This window comes from Lithobates pipiens, unplaced genomic scaffold (assembly GCF_037356315.1).
Source record: "Lithobates pipiens isolate NorthernLeopardFrog02 unplaced genomic scaffold, aLitPip1_a1.2 Scaffold_8, whole genome shotgun sequence".
Lineage (NCBI taxonomy): Eukaryota > Metazoa > Chordata > Amphibia > Anura > Ranidae > Lithobates > Lithobates pipiens.
Genome location: NW_027507903.1, coordinates 573478618 through 573496423, shown reverse-complemented (window position 1 = coordinate 573496423; position 17806 = coordinate 573478618). Strand labels below are relative to the sequence as shown.

General features: G+C 42.6%; 1 protein-coding gene across 1 annotated transcript in view; it reads right to left on the bottom strand.

Annotated features, from left to right (window-relative positions):
• Nucleotides 1-17806, bottom strand: part of P2RY11 (purinergic receptor P2Y11) — a 102929-nt gene extending 85123 nt beyond the window's left edge. Inside the window, exon 1 of the mRNA XM_077470185.1 lies at nucleotides 17670-17806. The gene's annotated coding sequence lies outside the window, so the exon portion shown is untranslated. The remainder of the gene's footprint in view (nucleotides 1-17669) is intronic.

Sequence of the window (17806 nt, the reverse complement as noted above, 5' to 3'; positions counted from 1 at the left end):
GGTCTCATCACTCCAAATGACTTTGTGCCAGAAGGTTTGAGTCTTGTCTCTGTGCTGTTTGGCATATTGTAAGCGGGATACTTTGCGGCATTTGCGTAGTAATGGCTTTCTTCTGGCTACTCGACCATGCATCCCATCTTTCTTCAAGTGCCTCCTTATTGTGTATCTTGAAACAGCCACACCACATGTTTTCAGAGAGTCCTGTATTCACCTTAAGTTATTTGTGGGTTTTTCTTTGCATCCCAAACTATTTTTCCTGGCAGTTGTGGCTGAAATTTTAGTTGATCTACTTGACCGTATTTTGGTTTGAACAGAACCCCCCCTTTTTCCACTTCTTCATTAGAGTTTGAACACTGCTGATTGGCATTCTAAATTCCTTGGATATCTTTTTATATCCCTTTCCTGTTTTATACAGTTCAACTAGTTTTTCCCGCAGATCCTTTGATAATTCTTTTGCTTTCCCCATGACCCAGAATCCAGAAACGTCAGTGCAGCACTGGATGAAAGATGCAAAGATCTGTCAGGAGTCCAAAAACGCATTGGCCTTTTAATACACACACACTAATTACAATCAAACAGATCACAGGTGAGGATGAATACTTTTAATAGCCATTCAAACCCCTTTGTGTCAACTTGTGTGCATGTTATCAGGCCAAAATCACCAGGGTATGTAAACTTTTGATCAGGATCATTTGGGTACTTATTGTTGCCATTATAATTTAAAAATATTAAAAACACTAACCACGAGTTAAAGAAATGTTTTTGTGTTATCATTCATATTCTCTGAAAAATGGCAAAGAAATCATAGATTCTGCCAGGGTATGTAAACTTATGAGCACAACTGTACATACTTGTACATCCCACATTTTGGGAGCTGGTATGCAGCCCCCAGGCCACTCACTGGCACGATCAGACACAGCAGATCACAGATCGGGGTACAGGGCAGCTGTGATTGGCTCTGTGTAGGCAGTCCCATTTATGTCTACTGGGACACAGTAGCTGCACGGACACAGCCACTGCTCCCAATCCAACATCCTTGCAGGTACAAGACCCAAACACAGATAGATTAGGAGCAGTGTCCATGCATCCACTGTCCCAATAGACATAAATGGGACTGCCTGCATGGGGATTTACAGAACACTTGTGCATTCTTGTGCAGGTAAACACAACCCTCGCACGGGGTACACATTGATACACCCCCTGTGAATGAGACCTAATAGTACAGCCAGTCACAGTGTTCCTGATTGCTGCCTCACCAGTAGGGATGAGCCGAACACCCCCCGGTTCGGTTCGCACCAGAACTTGCGAACGACCCCCGCGTTCGGTACGAACGTTAGAACCCCATTGAAGTCTATGGGACTCGAACGTTCGAAATGGAAAGTGCTAATTTTAACGGCTAATATGCAAGATAGTGTCCTAAAAAGGGTTTGGGGACCTGCCTCCTGCCTCAGGGGACATGGGTCACTGCAAAAAAAAGTTTTAAAAACTGCCGTTTTGGCGGGAGCACTGATTTTAATGACGATTAAAGTGAAAAAAAAAGGTGAAATATTCCTTTAAATATGGTGCCTGGGGGGTGTCTGTAGTATGCCTGTGAAGTGCCACGTGTTTCCCGTGTTTAGAACAGTCCCTGCACAAAATGACATTAAACGGAAATAACACCATTTAAAACTGCTTGCGGTTTTAATGTTATATCTGGTTCCTGCAATATGGTTGAAAATCATTGAGAAACATGGCATGGGTAGCCCTCCCTGCCCATTACCAGCCTATTTGGGTCTTGTACGCATATTAAGGGGAACCCCGTACCCATATTAAAAAAAGGAAATGCGTGTGGCCCCCAGGCCCTATATACTCAGAACAGCAGTATACAGGCGGTGCAAACAAGACAGGGACTGTGTAGGTTTGTTGTGTTAAGTTGAATCTGTTTGTCATTTTCAACTGGTACATTTTTAAAGTGTAGCTCCAGTCAAAAAAACTATTTTTAAGCTTTTTGGAAAACATAGGGAAGGGTTATCACCCCTGTATAATTTGTTTTGTCGTCCATCTTTTTTCATCTCACTTGCTGCTGTCTCCTTGCGTTTGCAAGTAGGAGATGTTTGTAAGTTGGATGTTTGAAAGTAGGGGCCTGCCCTATATTATAGCGGTATGTACTGGGTACAGAGCACGCAGACAGCACGCACTATCTCCTAACACTACTGACTGCAAGCTCTATTATTAACCACTTGACCACTGGGCACTTAAACACCCTTAATAACCAGACCAATTTTCAGCTTTCGGTGCCCTCACATTTTGAATGACAATTACTCAGTCATGCAACACTGGACCTATAGGAAATGTTTGTCCTTTTTTTCACACAAATAGAGCTTTCTTTTGGTGGTATTTAATCACCTCTCAGTTTTTTATTTTTTGTGCTATAAAAGAAAAAAGACCGAAAATTCTGAGAAAAAATGAATTTTTCTTTGTTTCTGTTATAAAATTTAGCAGATTAGTCATTTTTTTCTTCATACATTTTGGCCAAAAGTCATACTACTACATATCTTTGGTAAAAATAAGTACAAATTGGTGGATATTATTTGGTCTTTGTGAAAGTTATAGAGTCCACAAGCTATGGTGCCAATATCTGAAAATTGATCACACCTGAAGTACTGACGGCCTATTTCCTTTTTTTTTTTTTTCCACAAAATTGTCATATTATCAGGTTATTTCACACACACAGCATATGCATACCACAAATTACACCCCAAAACACATTCTGCTATTACTCCCAAGTACGGCGATACCACATGTGTGAGACTTTTACACAGCGTGGCCACATACAGAGGCCCAACATGCAGGGAGCGCCATCAGGCGTTCTGGAGCACCCAGGCCAATTCTGACAGCATTTTTTCAAACGCGTTTTTTTGGGGGAAAAAACAGTTTTGTGCTTAAAAAACAAACAAAAAAAACAGTAAAGTTAGCCCAATGTTTGCATAAAGTGAAAGATGAAGTTATGCTGAGTAAATAGATATCAAACATGTCACTCTTCAAAATTGCACATGCCCGTGGAATGGCGCCAAACGTCGCTACTTAAAAAATCCCCATAGGCGACGCTTTAAAATTTTTTTTTAATGGTTACATGTTTTGAGTTGCAGAGGAGGTCTAGGACTAGAATTATTGCTCTCACTCTATCATTCTCGGCGATACCTCACATGTGTGGCACATGCGAGCACATGGGGACATGGGCGCTTTAATTTTTATTTTATTTTTTTATTGTTCATTTTACTTTATTTATTTTAGTTTGACATTTTTTTCCCCAAAAATATATTTTTGATCACTTTTATTCCTATTACAAGGAATGTAAACATCCCTTGTAAGGCTGGGTTCACACCGCTGCGGGGGGAGAACCGGATGTGATTCGCACAGCAAATCACATCCGATCTCCGTAGCGCTGCGAGTTCAGCCATACAGATAGTATGGCTGAACTCGCAGCGGTCCCGCAGCAAACTCGCACGGGACCCTTTTTTGGGTCCGCAACGGAATCGGATCGCATGGGTGTTCACACCATGCGATCCGATTCCTGTGCGAGTCGGCAGATCGCACTGCGATATGCCGACGGATCTGGGGGTGTCATTAACATAACATTGACACCCCCAGCCGTCCGCATAGGGCAGTGTGAACTGCCGGCGGGAGGTATGCGATGCGGGAAAACGCCGCGGATTCGCGGCGTTCCCGCATCGCAGCAATGTGAACCTAGCCTAATAGGAATATGGGGTGACAGGTCCTCTTTACAGTGAAATCTGGGGGGGTCAATATGACCCCACATCTCACCTCTAGGCTGGGAAGCCTGAAATAAAAAATAAAAAAAAGATTCTGGCTTTGATCGTACTGGCGAGTTGGTAGAAGCACCGGAGGGCGGTGAGGGGTGGGGGGCGTCTATGGCTGGGTATTTCAGGGTATCACCGAGTATGGCTGGGTATCTCCGAGTATGGCTGGGTATGGCAATTTATGGCAGGGTATTACAGAGTATTGGCGGGGTATTGGCGGGGTACTACAGAGTAATAGCAGGGTACTGCAGAGTATTGGGGGGTACTACAGAGTAATGGCAGGGTACTGCAGAGTATTGGGGGTACTGCAGAGTAATGGCAGGGTACTGCACTGCAGAGTAATGGCGGGGTACTGCAGAGTAATGGCGGGTACTGCAGAGTAATGGCGGGTACTGCAGAGTATTGGGGGGTACTGCAGAGTAATGGGGGTTACTGCAGAGTAATGGGGGTTACTGCAGAGTAATGGGGGGTACTGCAGAGTAATGGGGGGTACTGCAGAGTAATGGCAGGGTACTGCAGAGTAATGGGGGGTACTGCAGAGTAATGGCAGGGTACTGCAGAGTAATGGCGGGGTACTGCACTGCAGAGTAATGGCGGGGTACTGCAGAGTAATGGCGGGGTACTGCAGAGTAATGGCAGGGTACTGCAGAGTATGCACTGGTATTGCAGAGTATTGGCAGGGAATTGAGGGGTTAAATTCGGTGAGCAGCGATGTGGGCACTGCAGATGCAGCCCACATCGCTGCTGACACCGATCTCTTTCCCCTCCGCTGTACCGATCGGTACAGAGAGGGGAGGGATGAACCGGCGTCATAACATGACGCCGGTTTGTTTACAAGTGATCACTCCGTCCTTTGACGGAGCGATCACGTGGTAAACGGCCGCTATGAGCGGCCGTTTACCGTGATCCATGATGCGCCGGGTCCTGTGTTAATTGTAGGGCGGTCACGGATGCTCTCGAGTGCACGCCCCAGGGGGCGCGCGAGAGCAGAATTCTGGGAGGCCGTTAATTAACGGCCTCTCAGAGTTAAACAACCGCTCTGAAGCCGTTAATCGGCAATGGGCAGTTGTTAAGTGGTTAAAGCTAGATCACTAGCTATATAGGTGAGGTGAATATAGTGGTGTATACTGCAGTCAGGGCACAGACAACAACCACTACACAGCAGCAAGATAGGAAATCAGCCAAAAACGATTGGTGTGTAACTGTGTTGAAGGTACACAGAACACCCACTGCTTCAGATGCTAACACACTACACGAGGCCGCCTCAAAGGCGGCCTTATATAGTGTGGGGCGTGCACTACACAGCCTGAGCTATGATTGGCCACAGGCAGGATGCCTGTGGCCAATCATGGCTCTCCTTGCTGCTGGCCCTGCGATTGGCCAAGCATGCGGGGTCACAGTGCATGCTTGGCCAATCATGGGGCAGCAATGCACTGCGCCACCGCAGTGCATTGTGGTCCGCGCGCGCGCCACTCGAATTTTGACGCGAACGGCCCAAACGTTCGGAATTCGCCGAACGGCCGAACAGCCAATGTTCGAGTCGAACATACGTTCGACTCGAACACGAAGCTCATCCCTACTCACCAGTAACAATGTCACCAGATCAGTACAGCAGCAACAGTGTTCATGGTCACTGTCACACCAGTGCAGTGTTTCCCCTGCCTGTTGCCTGTACTGACCCTGACCTGTTTATTGACGCGTTTCTTCCTGTTGCTTTGACTGATCATTTCCCTGTTTATGTCACTGCCAGCCACCTGAACTGACCCTTCTGCATGTCCTGCTGACTATGTTCCTGCGATACATCAGTCCCAGCCATTTCCTGCAGACAACTGCACTCCTGAAACCACAAGAACTCTTTTGTTCTTCCTTTCTCCAGCGTCCTATACTTGCTAGCCAGTGAACATGGCATTTCTGGTGGTAGCCACGTGCCAGTAGGCTAGGCTTGTTTGGCTTATAGGAATAGGGACTGCTATGGGTATATATTCCCTGACCACTCATACTGAAGTGACCATTACAGCACACTGTCTTCAATGCAGTGTTGGTTGATTTGTGTGATACACAAGATCCAATGTCTGGTACATATTAATTCCAAACATTGAAAAAAGTCTCACACATGTTGTATTACCATACTCAGGAGGAGTAGCAAAATGAGTTTTGGGGTGGAATTCAAAGTATGTCTATGCTGTGTGTGAGAACTATCTTACAAAACTGACAACTTTGTGTAAAAAATACAAATTTCTTTCTGCATTTTCTAAAAACTTGTGGCAACAAAGTGAAATCTTTAAAAGACTCATCATGCCTATTGAAAAATATCCTGGGGTGTTTCCTCTCCAAAATGTTGCCATTTTGTGGGGGTTTCTACTGTCCTGGTGCTCCAGGGCCTCCAAAAATGTGAGAGGCAGTCAGGAAATTAGATACGTACGTTTTATGTCGCTAAAAAGCCTGAAGTGCTCCTTGGATTTTGCGCCTCTCTATATGGTTAGACTGTGAAAAACTCTCACACAGGTGGTATTGCAATACTCGCGAGGAGTAGTAGAATGTGTTTTGGGGAGTCATTTACATATACGTATACTGTGAGTTAGAAATATCTTATTAATTGGCAACTTAGTGCAAAAACAAATACATTTTCTTTCTGCATTTCCCAAAAATGTGTGGCAAAAAAAAATACATCTTCAAAAGACTTGTTATGCCTCTTAGAAAATACATTAGGGTGTTTGCTTTACAAAATGTGGTAAATCTGTGGGTGTTTCCACTGTCCTGGTTCTCCTGGGCCTCTAAAAATGTGATAGCCAGTCAGAAAGTTAGAGTAATTTATGCCCCTAGAAAGCCTGAAGGCACTCCTTGGATTTTGGGTCTCTTTATGCAGTTAGGCTGTTCAAAAGTCTCACATATGTGATATCCCCATACTTGGGGGGAGTAGCAGAATGTTTTTGGGGTGTAATTGTAAGTATGGTTATGCTGTGTGTGAGAAATAACTAAAATGAAAACTTTTTTATTTATTTATTCATTTTCCAAAAAATTTTGGCAAAAAATGACAAATGACAAAAATGACAAATGGCAAAAGTTCACTATACTTCTTACTAAATACCTAGGACTGTCTACTTTCAAAAAAGGTGGTATTTTTTATGGTATTTGTACTGTCCACTCATTTTAGGGTCTAAAGAAATGAGATAGGACATCAGTACACCAGGATTGATTTTCAAATATATACAGTATATATAGCATAGTTTGTAAACTCTATAATGTTCACACACACATTTTATACACTGATTTGGATTATTTTACCAAATAAATTTATGAACAAATGTTTGTTTATTTTCAAAAAATATATTTTTTTTTACGTTTTATATAAAATATAAATAAAAAACCCAGTGGTGATTAAATACCACAAATTAAAGCTCTATCTGTCTAAAAAAATGCTAGAAATTCCATTTAGGTACAGACTGGCCGATTAATTGTCATTTAAAGTGTGAAAGTACTGAAAATGTATGGCTTATAACTAAATGGCCTGGGCAGGAAGGGGGTGAAAGTGTCTGGTGTTGAAGATAAAGTCAATTGGGTTTTAGTCCGGCTACATAGGAACACCCATTAGAATTTGCACCATCATGATGGATGCCTCCGTTGGCATCCCGTCCCACCCCGCAAGGCCATCTGGGTATTGTAATCGTTGGGACCTTGTTGGCCTCCGGGGCATGCGCACTAGCGCTGTCACATCTGCATCGACCCGGGGACGTCAGACGCCGGCTCGATGGAGGACAAGTACAAAAACCAGCTTGTTCGTCACACTGTTTAGCTAAGCGCTGGCGGGGGTGACTCTTTCTTATTGAACAGAAAAGATTGGTGAGTTTTTTTATCTTTTTAAGTTGATGTTTCTTACTTTGGAAATTCCTAGGCCCATTTAATATCGGCCTATTTAGGTCCATTTAGCATCGAGCCGGTGACGTCAGACGCCGACTTGATGGAGGACAGGTACAAAAACCAGCCTGTTCGTCACACCGGCCAGCTAAGCGCTGGCGGGGGTCACTCTTTCTTATTGAACAGAAAAGATTGGTGAGTTTTTTGATCTTTTAATTTGATGTTTCTTACTTTGGAAATTCCTAGGCCCATTTAATATCAGCCTTATAACCATTTTATATATATATAATAAATAGCAATATAAATTTTTTTTTTTTTTAGTGTTCCTATATATTTTCGATCGGCTTTGTCTAATATAACATCTTGAGTCACTCCTTACTGATGCTTTGGCAAACTGTCTTTTAAGTATTAATCATGTTATTTTTGAAATCTCAGTTTATTTACATTTTATTAATAATAATCAAAAATTTCTTTATTAAATTTTGAAAATTTATAAAAAAAATTGGATAGTTAAGAGAAATTGTTTTCATTTTTTACTGCCTTGAGCTGGCAGTCAAACTTTCCCTTATTTACACATACTTTTTTTGTATGTATTTTTTTCCCCTTTTTTTAGTCTGGCCTTGTCCTGCCCTCTATGACTGCATGGAGTGCTCTCTATGGGTTTGCGGGCAGGTGTGAAACTTTAGGTGGTGGCTGACTCTGGTGGACACAGCAGGGGGTAAGCTTGGCCTTGGGGATGTGGGTGTGAGAGAATATCCTTAATTATTATAATAATTATTTTCTCTATGTATAATTCTTTTTTTGTATATTACAGTGTCTGTATTTGTTTTATTGCACATCCCCTGAAGAAGCAAATAGCGAAACATGTTGGGCTAGTGTGCAATAGTTAGTTCCCTGCATCCATCCAAAGATCATCTTTGCAAACCACCATATAGTCACCTGTATTATTTCATTTGTACTATCTATATAATTTTTAACCTTGATTGTAATAAAACTTTATGTATAAATATATTTTCCTTCATACTTTTATTTTTTGCACCGCTAAAATCCCTTCCTCAAACCCCTTCATTATTCCTAACCAGATAAAATTTACTTAGCTAAAGCACTGTGTATGAAATAACTGCCACATTTTAAAAAAAAGTTGTCACCTTTTTTCACTGTCTGTTGCTTCTGATCACCTCCTGCCTGTTATGTGGACCTTCTCAAGTTTTGGTTGCACCACTGCTCTGAATTGGTTTTATGAAAGTAAAAATGTTGGCCCAGTCCCATGCAACGTGTGAAAAAGACACCTGTATGGGAACGTGTGACAGGGTGACAATGCAGGGACTCAATTGGGAGACACTTGTCACATCATAACAAGAGATGCCTTAGCAAGTACCATCATGGCAGGGTCACCAGATATTCTTTTAAATGAGTTGCTCTATTCTGGACCCTCCAACAATGAAAAATCCTAGGTAGTTCTCCCTATTTATGGAGGGCTGGTTAACTGTGCTTGCCATAATTAACCACCCTGTCTGTACTTTGCAGCAAATCTTCATTAACAACGGTAACTAGATTTGAACACTGTAAGTCCAAAGGGTTACAGGTTTAGAGATTGGGCTTCTTGCATTGTTATTCAGGACAGACTTGGGACAAAAAACTTGCAGTCAGCAATGACACCTCCTCTTGAGAAACATCTAAAAAGGTAAGATAAATTTTAAAATACATTTTTAGTTATGCGGTGTAAATTGGGAACACTTAACAAACATATAGTGTTTTTTTTTCCCGTTATTTGTCTGCAAAAGTAGAAATGCCCTTTAAATGACTTGTATATTTGTTAGATCCCCCTTTTTGCTGTTAGATCCCTTTTTTGAAGATAAACACCAATGTTGGGGTAGAAAGGGAACCAGACATCATTCGTTACATGTGTGGCATGGATAGTTTAACTCTTAAGCTGCACATGCACCATGAGATAGTCGCTGCCTGATTGCGCTTTTTCACTCTCTGTATGGGCAGGAAAATATCCGCTGACCACACATTCTTGGTGAGGACGTGGATTTGGAAGATTAGAAAACCTGTGTTAGTTGCCGTTCCCTCTGGAGCTATACAGTGCTGGCCGTGTCTGTCGGTGCCAATCTCCTTCTGAAACCTTCACCATCCATCTCTTCGCCATCACAGGTGCTGGTGGATGGTCGGACCACCCTTGCACAGCCAAGCCTTGTGGCCACGCAACGTGTGGATCTAAGTTAAGCATTTCTCCTGCCCCTTTTTGTTATACCCCTGATATGTTTTTTTTTCTTATCTTACTTATCATGCCTTCAACAAATCGGAGAATCTGCCAATTTGCTGGTCATATTTAGCCATTTTTCATATTATTTGTGCTTTTACCTTTAAGTTAAAATAGGGATAGGCAACCTTTCAGGGGTTGAGATCTACCTGACAACATGGATGAAAGCAATGATCCTCGGTTGGGAAGCGATCCATACTCGGAAGTGTTTGACAGGTTGTCAGGAGGTGAAATGTCACTTCCTCACCACCAGTCTGGTCATCAATGCACTATGTGGACAAAGGTGTCTATTTTGTTTTGTTTTAATACTTTAATTCAGTCATTTATCTAATTATGATATCGCATTATCTTTCCACAGACCAAGTTAACGTATTGGTGAGAATTGCATATATAACAATATGTAACAAAATGTTGCCATTGTAATAGTTGTAATGCTTTTTTGGTTTACCCCCCTCTTTCTTAATGTCTATTCACAGTGTAAAACGAGGCATGTAATGCTCTAATCATGCTGTTGTAGGACCTAGTATGGAGTATGGGAGGAGACTCCCAGGGGCGGGCATGCGCCTCTCCGGCGGTCCTGATAGGCCCCCACACAGTGGGTGGCAACAGGTCCGCCTCAGCAAGTAGTCACCGATGGTTTCCTAGGTGACTATGGCTGATATGCGTCGCCACGTATTGGCGCATGCGCAGTAGGAGCGGCGGACCCGGCGACGTCATAGCCCGGCGCTCGCGCCGTGTTCGTGACGCCGCCGGGTTGGAGGTTAAAGGCGCGCAATTATGGCGCTCCTTTACAGCGTGCGAAACGAAGAACGGGGAGCTTTCAGGCCAAAACCGTCGTTCGGACGAAGGAGGTGCAGGAGAGACGCTGTCGATCGGTATGAATTCCCTTATACATTATGTACCCCAGAATTAAATCTATACACTCGGTTGACCGAACGAAATTTTTACTAGGTCAACACCGCACACCGACGACAGTTTGGGCAAAGATTTGGACTCTCCCTTTGACATAGACACAATGTCCACCGTGCATTAGATCCAATAGATATATCCTTCTGGGCTTTCCTGGCATACCGACAATTGTACCCGGACTTCAATGTCCATCGGAACTGCCGCACTGCTTCACTTTTACCCATGCTGCTTCTTTCAAAGCTCCTGGCTATATTGGTATGTAATCTTTATACCCAAACTATGACATAAATGTCCACGCTGAAGCTGTGCAAGCCGTTTACATATATATATCTATTATTTAAAAATTTCCTACTATTGTTTTGTAGCTGATTTTGAACCTCCCGTGTCCGCCCCAAAGGGTGGTCAATTGCCTAACTTGGTAAGGACTACCCGAACTCCAGTTGTCCTCCGATATCTGCATGGTGGTGAGCTACATGCTTCGTATTCATATCTTTTCCCTTCTCTTATTAAACTGACTATAAACAATACATCAAATACTTTGAAATAAATATTGTTGTTTGTTAAGTAATATGTGATAAATTTCTTTCTAGACAAAAAAGGTCTCCTGAAGAAGCGACAGAGTAGTCGCGAAACTAGTAGAGAAACCAAAGACCGTATTGGACACAAAATATTGTCGTAACAAATTTTGTCTATGTTATAGTCATAATATGTATTTACTTTTGTATGTATAAATTTTCCCTTTTTCTTGTAACAAAACTCTTTTATAAGTAATAATAAATATTTGTATTTTTTATATAAACTTGGTATCAAGACAGTCCATCATTCTATTGGGTGACTTTAAGGCGAACCATGGTTATGATGTTCCATGTATGAATTCCTTTGGTCTTTTTCCCCCCAAAAAAATCTTCAATATACAAGGATGAGGATACCATATACCTTTCTTTTATAATTAGGCACAATCTCATAACCAACAACGGTAACTAGATTTGAACACTGTAAGTCCAAAGGGTTACAGGTTTAGAGATTGGGCTTCTTGCATTGTTATTCAGGACAGACTTGGGACAAAAAACTTGCAGTCAGCAATGACACCTCCTCCTGAGAAACATCTAAAAAGGTAAGATAAATTTTAAAATACATTTTTAGTTATGCGGTGTAAATTGGGAACACTTAACAAACATATAGTGGGTTTTTTTCCCGTTATTTGTCTGCAAAAGTAGAAATGCCCTTTAAATGACTTGTATATTTGTTAGATCCCCTTTTTTGCTGTTAGATCCCTTTTTTGAAGATAAACACCAATGTTGGGGTAGAGAGGAACCAGACATCATTCGTTACATGTGTGGCATGGATAGTTTAACTCTTAAGCTGCACATGCACCATGAGATAGTCGCTGCCTGATTGCGCTTTTTCACTCTCTGTATGTGCAGGAAAATATCCGCTGACCACACATTCTTGGTGAGGACGTGGATTTGGAAGATTAGAAAACCTGTGTTAGTTGCCGTTCCCTCTGGAGCTAAACAGTGCTGGCCGTGTCTGTCTGTGCCAATCTCCTTCTGAAACCTTCACCATCCATCTCTTTGCCATCACAGGTGCTGGTGGATGGTCGGACCACCCTTGCACAGCCAAGCCTTGTGGCCACGCAACGTGTGGATCTAAGTTAAGCATTTCTCCTGCCCCTTTTTGTTATACCCCTGATATGTTTTTTTTTCTTATCTTACTTATCATGCCTTCAACAAATCGGAGAATCTGCCAATTTGCTGGTCATATTTAGCCATTTTTCATATTATTTGTGCTTTTACCTTTAAGTTAAAATAGGGATAGGCAACCTTTCAGGGGTTGAGATCTACCTGACAACATGGATGAAAGCAATGATCCTCGGTTGGGAAGCGATCCATACTCGGAAGTGTTTGACAGGTTGTCAGGAGGTGAAATGTCACTTCCTCACCACCAGATTTAAACCTAACATTTCTGTATTACCGTACCGCAATCACATGCATTGCACAGTAATTATAGGTTTAAAACAGGCGATGAGGAGGCAACATATCATCTCCTCACCACCTGTCACACATGCTCGGATTGCGTTTCAGAGGAGCAGCAACCCCCGGTTTTCACAACCCCAATCCCTATCCCCATTAGCTGCAGAGGCAGCAGCCAAAGATGTACACATGCAACAGGAGAAATTAAACCCCTTGTCGCTTTTGGTGGGTGCTACCGTCCACCGCTATCGTGACCCATTCATGTAAATGGGGCCATTTTGCAAGCACCCCGCAACTGCGTGCTTCTGTGGGGTCCAAGGGGTTAAAGCAGTTGGTGAGGAGGCGATACAATGCCTCTTTCTGAAAGCGCACCAAAACTCCTGAATTTTGGTGTAATTTCAGTAAGTGCACCAAACCCACAGGATATAATAGAAATCTAAGGCTAAGTACAGCTAACCTGCAGGAAAGCTGCGGGTACACTGCTCTGCACCTGCACCAGTGTGAAAGCAGGCTAATAGGTGCTATCTTGTCCATACAGTTGCTATTGTGCCCTATTAATCCCAGTCAGACTGACCTGAAGCCGTTGCTAGCTGCTGTGAATCCTCCTACCAGAATAAGAGGCGGAGGGCTGTAGGTATTACTCCGCCTGTCAGCCTGCTCCCTCCATACCTGGTACCACCTGGGCTGCATCTCTGCAAAGTTTGCCCTGCATCATGATGGAGGCCTTGGGATAGTAGGTTGGCAACCCCAGGCACGATCTACCATTCACCTGGCCGTGATCAACTGGTAGATTGTGGTCCACGGGTTTCCGACCCCCCTCCTAAAATGAATTTATTTTTTTCAGGTGATTAGTATTGTTTTCTTAAAGGGGTTGTAAAGGTAAATGTTTTTTCACCTTAATGCATTCTATGCATTAAGGTGAAAAAACATCTGACACTGCCGGCGCCCCCAGTCCCCCCGTTTTACTTACCTGACCCCTCGAAAATCCCGCGCTCGCCCCCGCCGTCCTCTTCGCCGCTTAGCCTGGACGCTGATTGGCTGGAGTGGATGTATTGAAAGCAGCGCAGCCATTGGCTCGCGCTGCTGTCAATCACATCCAATGACGCAGCGCGCCGGGGGGCGGGGCCTTGTGATACAGCGAGCGGCTATAGCCGCCGGCTGTATCACGGGAGCGCGCCTGCAGTGCTTCTCACCAATGCGAGGGAGCTCGCATTAACGTGAGAAGCACCTGCGGGAGGAAGCAGAGACAGCCGCTGAGGGACCCCAGAAGAGCAGGTTCGGGGCCACTCTGTGCAAAACGAGCTGCACAGTGGAGGTAAGTATGACATGTTTGTTATTTTAAAAAAATAAAAATTTTTACTTTACAACCCCTTTAACCAGTGGAGACAGTGCCTTGAAATTTTCCACATTTTGTCATGTTACAACCAAAAACGTAAATGTATTTTGTTGAGATTTTATGTGATAGACCAACACAAAGTGGCACATAATTATGGAGTGGAAGGAAAATGATAAATGGGTTTCAAACTTTTTTACAAATAAATATGTGAAAAGTGTGGTGTGCATTTTTATTCAGCCCCCATAAGCCAATACTTTGCAGAACCCCCTTTCACTGCAATTACAGCTGCAAATCTTTTTGGGGATCTCTCTACCGGCTTTACACATCCAGAGAGTGACATTTTTCCCATTCTTCTTTGCAAAATAGCTCCAGCTCTGTCAGATTGGATGGAGAGCATCTGTAAACAGCAATTTTCAAGTCTTGTCACAGATTCTGAATTAGATTTAAGTCTGGACTTTGACATGGCCCTTCTAACACATGAATATGATTTGATCTAAACCAGTGATGGCGAACCTTGGCACCCCAGATGTTTTGGAACTACATTTCCCATGATGCTCCTGCACTCTGCAATGTAGCTGAGCATCATGAGAAATGTAGTTCCAAAACATCTGGGGTGCCAAGGTTCGCCATCACTGATCTAAACCATTCCATTGTAGCTCTCGCTGTATGTTTAGGGTCGTTGTCCTGCTGGAAGGTGAACCTTCACCCCAATCTCTGGTCTTTTGGAGACTCTAACAGATTTTCTTCTAAGATGGCCCTGTATTTGGCTTTATCCATCTTTCAATCAACTCTGATCAGCTTCCCAGTCCCTGCTGAAGAAAAGCATCCCCACAACATGATGACGCCACCACCATGTTTCACGGTGGGGATGGTGTGTTCAGCGTTATGTGCAGTGTTAGTTTTCCACCACACATAGTGTTTTGCTTTTAGGACAAAAAGTTAAATTTTGGTCTCATCTGACTAGACTACCTTCTTCCACATGTTTGCTTTGCTCCCCACATGGCTTCCCGCAACCTGCAAACAGGACTAATTATGGCTTTCTTTCAACAATTGATTTCTTCTTGCCATCCTTCCATAAAGGCCAGAATTGTGGAGTGCATGATTAATAGTTGTCCTGTGGACAGATTCTCCCACCTGAGCTGTGGATCTCTTCAACTCCAGTTACCATGGGCCTCTTGGCTGCTTCTCTGATTAATTCTCTCCATGTCTTGGTAGGTTTGCAGTTGTGCCATACTCCATTCCATTTTCGGATAATGGATCCAACACTGTGTTCAAAGCTTCGGATATTTTTTATAACCTAACCCTGTTTTAAACTTCTCCACAAATGCATCCCTCATCTGTCTGGTGTGTTCCTTGGCCTTCATGATGCTGGTTGTTCACTAAGGTTCTCTAACAAACCTCTGAGGGTTTCACAGAACAGCTATATTTTTACTGAGATCAAATTACACACAGGTGGACTCTATTTACTAATTAGGTGACTTCTAAGGCAATTGGTTCCACTAGATTTTAGTTAGGGGTATCAGAGTAATGGGGGCTGAATACAAAGGCACGCCACACTTTTCAGATATTTATTTGTAAAAAATTTGGAAAACAATTTATCATGTTCCTTCCACTTCACAATTACGTGCCACTTTGTGTTGGTCTATCACATAATATACCAATAAAAAACATTAATGTTTTTTGTTGTAACATGAAAAAATGTGGAAAATTTCAAGGTGTATGATGAATACTTTTTCAAGGCACTGCATGCTGTAGGAACCTACAAAATTCTTCTAAGTATGTTTAAGTTGTCCTTGTGTGCTACTTACGATTTTTATATTTCTTTATCAATTTTAATAATTCAATGAAAGCAACAAAAAACTATTTATATTCATTCTGTGGACTCTATTGCTGGATCTTGCTCTGTTTTTCGGTGCAGTTTCAAACTTGAGCCATTGCAGGGGTCCCTTCTTCTAAGCTGAATCTTTTAGAGCCCATTCTCACTAAGGCGATTGATTGCAGCATATTAATGTGCATTTTTCTATGTGTTAATTTGTGTTGCCAATATTTGCATCATATCTCCCCCATATAGTGAGTTAATTAACATGCATATGCTGTCATAACAAGTCAGACAATTGCAATAGGTAATACAAATTTCCATTGTGTGGTACTTTTTTTTTTTACAATTTATTTCTTTAAGTGAGGGTTTTTAACTCGTACTGAAGATTTCTCTACTAAACTATATATTTCCTCTGGTGACTCCAATTCTATTTTAATCCCCATTTGTACAGATTTGTAAACCAGAAGTTATATAAAAGCTGATATGAGTGTCGCATTTGCCTAAATAAACTGCTAGTTGGGTTAGGCAAATTTAGTTCTTGTGGCTCTCCTGTAATCAGTTGAGTGGCTTGTGATTGCTTTGGACTGTTCTGGGTTTCACTGGCTGCAGGTTTGATTGCTTCCTTCTGGCGGATTCCAGAATATAGTGGGCTGGATGAAGCAAATCAGCAGCTGAATATTTTTGTTGCCCAGGTGGTGGCTAGTAGTGAGCATAAATAGTCTGAAGCTTGGAGCTACCTCGTTCTTGTCCAGGAGAAGTTCCCAGCCTGAAGGGCTACTGCCCTTCTGGGCAGCCCAGCAGCTAGTTTTACCTGTTCTCATCGAGGTCCCAGCTGTGCCAGTGCTGGGGGGCCTGTTCTGCTAAATTCTCTGAAATTAAGTTCAGGATTTCACTGGGTGTCTGGTCTAGAAGATTCATGGAGGAGTTGTCTGCCTGACATATACATATATATGTGGAAGTGGTTTTATCTGCCAAAGAATGTGTATTTCTTTACATCCAGTCCTGAAATTTACACAGTCCTGCCAAATAGCATAGGCCTGTCTGGCAGGACAGGAGAGCTGTCTTTTCTCTGATGCAGTTAGATAACAGTTTACAGGTCTTGTCCCCCCCCAAGCCTGTGACTGAACATGGCAAGGAGAAGCAGATGGATGTGAATGTGGTGGAGATTGTGACATCAATGTCCCACCTCTCCACCTCATCCAATCAGAGACCACCTTGTTTTCATTGAAAAAAATACAAGGCATTCTGCACTAGACCTGGAAAACTGCAGCTATCACTGTAATAGCGGTGAGTACAGTGATTTGCATCTTCCACAGGGATCTCATAAATATTTGATATGCATACTTACATTAGTCCAAACTAGGCCAATGTAAATATGGAATACAATTCATACCCAAACTTCAGCTTCAGTGATTACAGAGCTGTCTCTATGTCTTTTATGTTATAATTTACAGGAGCGACGTGTACGAGTGTGTTTCCTTTCCCAATATATATATATATCACACACATACATAAATCTTTAGCTTTACCTGAATCTATTGATCAGTTTGACATGCCTTTTCTGCTTAACATTATATTGTATACTCAGCCTAAATTGCCAAATATTTGTGACAGGTCTGCTTTCAAGTATAACAGGAGATGCTGTACTTTATACTACGACTGGATTCAGTAGTAAATAAATACCAATAGTAAATTGCCTGCAGTGACTTACCTTCATGCTGAGCTCATGCTGACATCAATGAGCACCCTCCAGGTAGGAAAGGGCGTTCTCCAAGAAGGCGAGAAGGCTTGTACTGTGCACAGACACTTCGTGATGTGGTTAGTAACTGGCTGCCCTATAATAGAAGG